This window comes from Gopherus evgoodei, unplaced genomic scaffold (genome assembly GCF_007399415.2).
Source record: "Gopherus evgoodei ecotype Sinaloan lineage unplaced genomic scaffold, rGopEvg1_v1.p scaffold_74_arrow_ctg1, whole genome shotgun sequence".
NCBI classification, from domain to species: domain Eukaryota; kingdom Metazoa; phylum Chordata; order Testudines; family Testudinidae; genus Gopherus; species Gopherus evgoodei.
In genome coordinates this window covers 207,056-215,277 of record NW_022060095.1, presented here as the reverse complement: position 1 = coordinate 215,277, position 8,222 = coordinate 207,056, and positions in this window count along the sequence as shown.

Here is an 8,222-nt window from a genome sequence, read left to right as displayed (position 1 = left end):
GTAGAGAGAGACAGTGCCTCGCTGTAAAATGGGCCATGGAAACATTGCGTTATTATTTGCTGGAGTGCAGATTTATCCGTGTGATCGACCATACCCCTCTTCAATGGATGCAACGGAACAAGAAAAAGAACACAAGGGTAACCATGTGGTTCTTATCCCTCCAACCTTTCCAGTTCCACACAGAGCACAGAGCAGGGAATCGCCATGGCGATGCCAATGGCTTATCACGCATACACTGTCTAGCGTCCCAAGCTGTCCAACCCCTTGGTGTTGAGCAGGGGGGAGGGATATGTGATAGACCCAGGCCAGTTGGGTACAGCAGAATAGAAGAAGGCAGATATACTGGCCACTGGATTAACAGTTTTCTGTTCCCTGACTGACAAGAGCAGGGGCTGCTCCAGGCTAATGAGAACATCTGACTAATTAACCTGCAAAGAGTCAAGTGAGGCCAGTAAGCTAATGTGACCACCTGATTCTAATTAAGGCCCCACTGATACTATAAAAAGGGCTTACTCCAGTCAGGCAGAAGAGAGCCAGGGAGCCAGAGGAGAGGAAGTGCAGCCGAAGGGCTGGTTAATGAAGACACTCTCAAACCATTGGTAAGGGAGTCCTAAGGTAAGGGTGAAAAAGGGAGAAGCAGGAGAGCTGTGGGGAAGTGGCCCAGGGAAATGTAGCAACTGTGGCAGTGAAAGGTTGGCTGCCAACAACTGCTACCATTAGGGTCCCTGGGCCAGAACTTGGAGTAAAGGGCGGACCCGGGTTCCCCCGAACCCACCACTACAGGAACATCTCCTGGGAGGGGAAGTCAGGCCCCTGTCAGGACAGGAGGCTAAACTGTTCTGAAATAAGCCCCCAGGGACAACAGAGACTGTGGGAGAGTCTCACCAACCTCCTTGCTGGCCTATGATGAAAAGGGCTCAGTAGACTGTAATGCTGGCCCTAGAGAGAGAAGGGCTATGTGGAGGGGCACAGTGAGCCACTGAGGCTAGCATAAACTGCCTAGAAGCGCAGGACTCACAGGGGCAAGGTCAGACCTCTGCCACACTGGATAGAAAGCTGACTAGATTGTCAGGCTCAATGGCTCAATGATTAACGGCTCAATGGATTTACTAAAGGTAGATCGTGTCAAACCAATCTGATCTCCTTCTTTGAGAAGGTGACGGATTACTTAGATAAAGGAAATGCGGTAGATATAATTTACCTAGATTTCAGTAAGGCGTTCGACACGGTTCCACATGGGGAACTGTCAGTTAAATTGGAAAAGATGGGGATGAATATGAAAGTTGTAAGGTGGATAAGGAACTGGTTAAAGGGGAGACTCCAGCGGGTCGTATTGAAAGGTGAACTGTCAGGCTGGAAGGAGGTCACTAGTGGAGTCCCTCAAGGATCGGTTTTGGGACCGATCTTATTTAACCTTTTTATTACTGACCTTGGCACAAAGAGCGGGAATGTGCTAATAAAGTTTGCGGATGACACGAAGCTGGGGGGTATTGCTAACACGGAGAAGGACAGGGATACTATTCAGGAAGATCTGGACCACCTTGTAAACTGGAGTAATAGAAATAGGATGAAATACAATAGTGAAAAGTGCAAGGTCATGCACTTAGGAATTAATAATAAGAATTTTGAATATACGTTGGGAGCGCATCAGTTGGAAGCGACGGAGGAGGAGAAGGACGTTGGGGTACTGGTTGATAGCAGGATGACTATGAGTCGCCAATGTGATATGGCTGTTAAAAAAGCAAATGCGATTTTGGGATGCATCAGGCGGGGTATTTCCTGCAAGGAAAAGGAGGTGTTAGTACCGTTATATAAGGCATTGGTGAGACCTCATCTGGAATACTGTGTGCAGTTCTGGTGTCCCATGTTCAAGAAGGATGAATTCAAACTGGAACAGGTTCAGAGACGGGCTACAAGGATGATCCGAGGAATGGAAAAACTGCCTTATGAAAGGAGACTCAAAGAGCTTGGCTTGTTTAGCCTGGCCAAAAGAAGGCTGCAGGGGGATATGCTTGCTCTATATAAATATATCAGGGGGGTTAACGTTAGGGAGGGAGAGGAATTATTTAAGTTTAGTAATAATGTAGGCACGAGGACGAATGGGTATAAATTGGATATTAGGAAGTTTAGACTTGAAATTAGATGAAGGTTTCTAACCATTAGGGGAGTGAAGTTCTGGAACAGCCTTCCAAGGGAAGTAGTAGGGGCAAAAGACTTTTCTGGCTTTAAGACAAAGCTTGATAAGTATATGGAGGGGATGTTATGATAGGATCATTAATTTGGGCAATTGATCTTGGCTTACCACCAGATAGGTCTGCTCAATGGTCTGCGGGGAGATGTTGGATGGGATGGGAACTGAGTTACTGCAGAGAATTCCTTCTTGGGTGCTGGCTGGTGAGTCTTGCCCACATGCTCAGGGTTTAGCTGATTGCCATATTTGGGGTCGGGAAGGAATTTTCCTCCAGGGTGGATTGGCAGGGGCCCTGGAGGTTTTTCGCCTTCCCCTGCAGCGTGGGGCACGGGTCGCTTGCTGGTGGATTCTCTGCAGCTTGAGGTCTTCAAACCAATTTTGAGGATTTCAATAACTCGGTCCTGGGCTAGGGGTTGTTATAAAATTGGATGGGTGGGGTTCTGTGGCCTGCCTTGTGCAGGAGGTCAGACTAGATGATCATATTGGTCCCTTCTGACCTATGAGTCTATGAGTCAATGGCTAGTTGGCAGCCAGTATTAAGCGGCATGCCCCAGGGGTCAGTCCTGGGGCCAGTTTTCTTCAATATACTTATTAATATTCTGGATGATGGGATAGATTGCACCCTCAGCAAGCTTGCAGATGACACCAAGCTGGGGCAAGAGGCAGACAGGCTGGAGGCTAAGCATGGGTCCAAAGTGACCTAGACAAATTAGTGGATTGGGCCAAAAGAAATCTGATGAGGTTAAACAAAGACAAGTGAAGAATCCCATACATTGCAACAGGATGGGGACTGACTGGCTAAGCAGTACTTCTTCAGAAAAGGACCTGGGGATTATTGTGGATGAGAAGTTGGATATGAGTCAGCAGTGTGCCCTTCTTGCCATGAAGGCTAACAGCACAAGGGGCTGCATTAGTAGGAGCATTGCTAGGAGATCGATAGAAGAGATTATTCCCCTTTATTCGGCACTGGTGAAGCCATATCTGGAGTACTGCGTCCACTTTTGGGCCCCCCACTACAAAGACGTGGAGAAATTGGAGAGAGTCCAGCAGAAGGCAACAAAAATGATTAGGGGGCTGGGGCACGTGACTGATGAGGAGAGGCTGAAGAACTGGGCTTGTTTAGTCTGCAGAAGAGAAGAGTGAGGGGGGAGTTGATAGCAGCCCTCAACTACCTGAAGGGGGGTTCCAGAGAGGATGGAGCAGAGCTGTTCTCAGTGGTGCCAGATGACAGAACAATGGGCAATGGTCTCAAGTTGTAGTGGGGGAGAACTAGGCTGGATATTAGGAAACACTATTTCACTAGGAGGGCAGTGAAGCACTGGAATGGGTTCCCTAGGAAGGTGGTGGAATCTCCATCCTGAGAGGTTTTAAGGCCCAGCATTACACAGCCCATGGTTGGGATGATTTAGCTGGTGTTGGTCCTGCTTTGAGCAGGGGATTGGACAAGATACCTCCTGAGGTCTCTTCCAACCCTAATCTTCTATGATTCTCGCTGTGCTTCATGAAACTTTGGATACAAATGGTAAAAGACAGTTGTGCCAAATTTCATCATGGCATCCTTTAGGAGTGTGACCAATACCACCTAACTAGGGAGCAGGGTTCTAAAGAGAGTTTACTTGGGCCACAGGTCACCATAGCTTCCATCTCTGGGGTGAAAATCAACCACCACTACCTGTAATTTCTACCCGAGTTCTTGTCAAATCTTTGACCTTACTTGGAGTAATTTTACACTTCTCTGGTGCAGAATTCTTCACCAACCATATAACATATCAGTAGCGATAGTGAGGTACAATTCCTCCAACTGTGCTCTTTTATTTCTTTAATCTAATGGCACAGATTTAAATTAGGGACTAAATTCAGGTGCGTTTTATAATCTCTGTAAGACACCAAATGTCAGGTCTCTATTAAAAATAGGTATCTTTTTGCAGCTATATCACATTCAACATAGATTTCATTTTCTACACATTTGCAGCATCTCCCAGGGATGAGTTGAACAGAAATGTCACTTCCATTTTCCCCCCATCTCTACCTAGAAAGGGATTGCATTTCCCAATCAATAGGCAACATGCACCTGATTAGGAAGGAGATATCTTCAGGAGCGACCTCTTGCAGGGCCTGGGCCACAACTGCTGTGGGAGACCAATGCCTGGGTATTTTGCTTAGTTACCAGTCATTTACTAGGGAATCCTCTTCCCAGACCTTTAGAAAAAATATTGACCTAACCAATTGAACAAAAGACGGTTACTCACCTTTGTAACTATTGTTCTTCGAGATGTGTTGCTCATATCCATTCCAGTTAGGTATGCACGCCGAGCGTGCACACTCGTCAGAAGATTTTTACCCTAGCAACTCTGGTGGGTTGGCAGGTCACCCCCTGGAGTGGCGCCGCCATGGCGTTGGATATATGCCCCAGTCGACCTGTCCGCTCCTAAGTTCTTCCTTGCCAGCCACTCTGACAGTGAGGAAAGAGGGCAGGTTTGGAATGGATATGAGCAACACATCTCGAAGAACAACAGTTACAAAGGTGAGTAACTGTCTTTTCTTCTTCGAGTGACTGCTAATATCCATTCCAGTTAGGTAATTCCCAAGCCTTACCTAGGCGGTGGGGTCAGAGTGAGATGTCGCAGAGTGCAATATGGCAGAGCAGAAGGCTGCGTCATCCCTAGACTGCTGAACCAGGGCATAGTGGGAGGCAAAGGTGTGGACCGAGGACCAGGTCACTGCACGACAGATATCATGAATGGGCACGTGAGCAAAGAAAGCAGCTGATGATGCCTGAGCCCTGGTGGAGTGCGCAGTCACGTGGCCCAATGGGACGTGAGCCAAGTTGTAACAGGCGTGGATGCACATCGTTACCCAGGAGGAAATCCGCTTCGAGGAGACAGGAAGCCCCTTGATCTGCTCAGCCACCACGACAAAGAGTTGGGGGGGTTCTGCGGAATGACTTAGTTCGCTCTGTATAAAAAGCAAGCGCTCTACAAATGTCTAGGGAGTGTAGCTGCTGCTCCGTGCGAGATGAATGCGGTTTTGGGAAGAAGACAGGGAATAAGATCTCCCGGTTAACACGGAAGACCGATAGCACTTTGGGGAGAAAGGCCGGATGCGGTTGCAACTGGACCTTGTCCCTGTGGAACACAGTATGGGGGGGTCCACCCTGAGGGCCCGAAGTTCCAAAACCCATCTCGCGGACGTGATGGCCACCAGGAAAGCAGTTTTCCAGGAGAGGTAGAGAAGGGAGCAAGTTGCTAATGGTTCGAAAGGAGGGGACATGAGTCTAGCAAGAACCAGGTTAAGGTCCCATGTTGGGGCAGGGCGGTGTACTTGAGGGTAGAGGCGCTCTAGGCCCTTAAGGAACCTAGACACTATCGGATGAGAAAACAGTAAGTGGCCATCCTGTCCTGGGTGGAATGTAGAGATGGCCACCAAGTGGACCCTCAGAGATGATACCACCAAGCCCTGTTGTTTGAGGGACCAGAGGTAATCCAAGATGTTGGATATGGAGACCTTGGCGGGAAGGAAGTTCCGCTCCACGCACCAGCACGCAAAGCGCTTCCACTTGGCCAAATACGTAGCTCTAGTGGAAGGCTTCCTGCTACCCAGGAGTACCTGCTGCACTGGGGTGGAGCAACGCAGCTCAGAGTGAGTCAGCCATGCAGGGTCCATGCCGTGAGGTGGAGCGACTAAAGGTCTGGGTGATGGAGCTTGCCGTGGTCCTGGGTGATCAGATCCAGGTGAAGAGGCAGAGGAACAGGGTCGGCTATGGATAGGTCTAGCAACATGGTGTACCAGTATTGTCAAGGCCAAGCTGGAGCTATCACGATCAAGCGGGCTTTGTCCCTGCATGCTTTCAGTAGGACCCTGTGGACGAGTGGAAACGGTGGAAAGGCATAGAGAAGGTGCGTCGTCCACGGCACAAGGAAGGCGTCTGCCATTGAACCCGGAGAGAGGCCTTGAAAGGAGCAGAACGTCTGGCATTTCCTATTCCCGTGGGATGCAAAGAGGTCTATCCGGAGAAACCTCAACTTCCGGAAGAGTGAAAGAGCAACGTCCGGGCAAAGCGACCATTCATGGGAAAGGAAGGATCTGCTGAGGCGATCCACCAGCGTGTTCTGAACTCCTGGGAGAAAGGACACAATCAGGTGTATAGAATGGGCTACGCAAAAGTCCCATAGTTATAAGGTTTCCTGGCACAAGGATGAAGATCTCGAGCCACCCTGTTTGTTTATATAGTGCATGGCTGTTGTGTTGTCGGTGAATACCGACACACAACGGCCCTGCAAGTGTTGTCGGAACATCTGACAAGCGAGGCAGACAGCTCTCAGCTCCCAGGCGTTGATGTGGAGGTCCAGTTTGTGAGGTGACCAATGGCCTTGGGTGCGTAGGTGCCCGAGGTGAGCCCCCAATCGAGGGATGATGCGTCCATTGTGAGGGATGCCGAGGGCTGGGGCGGGTGGAACGGGAGCCCCGCACACACCATGGAGGGATCCAGCCACCACTGGAAGGAGTCTAGCACGGTCGAGGGAATGGTGATGACCATGTCCATAGGATCCCTGGCTCGACGGTATTGCGAGTTGAGCCAGGATTGGAGGGGCTGTAGGCGCAGTCTTGTGTAGTTTGTTACGAACATGCAGGCCGCCATGTGGCCCAAGAGAGTAAGGCAAGTGCGTACCGAAGTTAGCAGCACTGCTTGCAGCCTCCGGATGATGGCCGTCAGAGCTTGGAACCGTGGCAGTGGTAGGCAGGCTTTGGCAAGAGTTGAGTCCAAGGTGGCACCAATAAACTCTATCCTCTGAGTGGGGATTAGAGTCGATTTTTCCACATTGATCATTAGACCTAGATGTAGGAAAAGGTTCTTGACAATGTGGACGTGACTGAGGACTCGCGTCCCGGAGGTCCCACGGATAAGCCAGTCATCCAGATACGGAAAGATGTGTATCCGACTCCAGCAAAGGTGGGCGGTGACTACAGCCATATATTTGGTGAATACTCTTGGGGCTGTAGAGAGGCTGAACGGGAGGACTGTGAACTGAAAATGCTGCCAGTTGACCATGAACCGGAGGAACCTCCTGTGAGGTGGGAAGATGGCTATGTGGAAGTAGGCATCTTGCATGTAGAGGGCGGCATACCAGTCTCCAGGATCCAGGGATAGGATAATGATCCCCAGGGATACCATACGGAACTTCAACTTTACCATGTATCTGTTGAGTTCCCGCAGATTGAGGATTGGTCTGAGACTTCCCTTCGCCTTGGGGATCAGGAAGTAGCGGGAATAAAACCCCTTGCCCCACTCGTGCTCTGGTACCTCCTCTATGGCTCCTTTGGCGAGGAGCGTTTGCACCTCCTGTAGGAGTTGCTCGTGAGAGGGGTCCCTGAAGAGGGACGAGGGAGGGGAGTGGAAGGGGGGGGTTGAAATAAATTGTAGATGGTATCCAAGTTCCAATGTGTGTAGGACCCAACGATCTGATGTTAGCTGGGACCACACAGGGAGGAAAAAGGAAAGGCGGTTGGAAAAGGGCGGGGACAGATCCTTTAAAGAAACTGGTACAATGCCCTCGGGCACACCATCAAAAGGAAGGTTTTGGCCCGGAGGAAGGCTTGGAGGAGCTTTGGTTCTGGCCCCCTTGGTTGCCTGATTGCCTCCGGCGGCCGTTTCTGCCTCGCCATCTGGCAAAGTCTTGTCTCTGCCGGGGTTGAGGGTAAGGGCAGTGCTGTTGGGGTCAGAAGGGCTTGTGTTGAGTTACAGGCAGGTGCATTCCTAACGAGTGCATAATGACCCTGTTGTCTTTTAGGCTCTGCAGCCTAGGGTCAGTTTTGTCTGAAAACAGCCCTTGACCCTCGAATGGAAGGTCCTGAATAGTGTGCTGGAGCTCTAGGGGGAGGCCGGAGACCTGCAGCCATGAGATACGGGCCATAGTTATGCCAGAGGCTGGAGTCCTGGCGGCTGAGTCCGCGGCATCCAGGGAAGCTTGGAGGGAAGTTCTCGCAACCTTTTTCCCCTTGTCGAGGATCGCCGAGAACTTCTGCTGTGCGT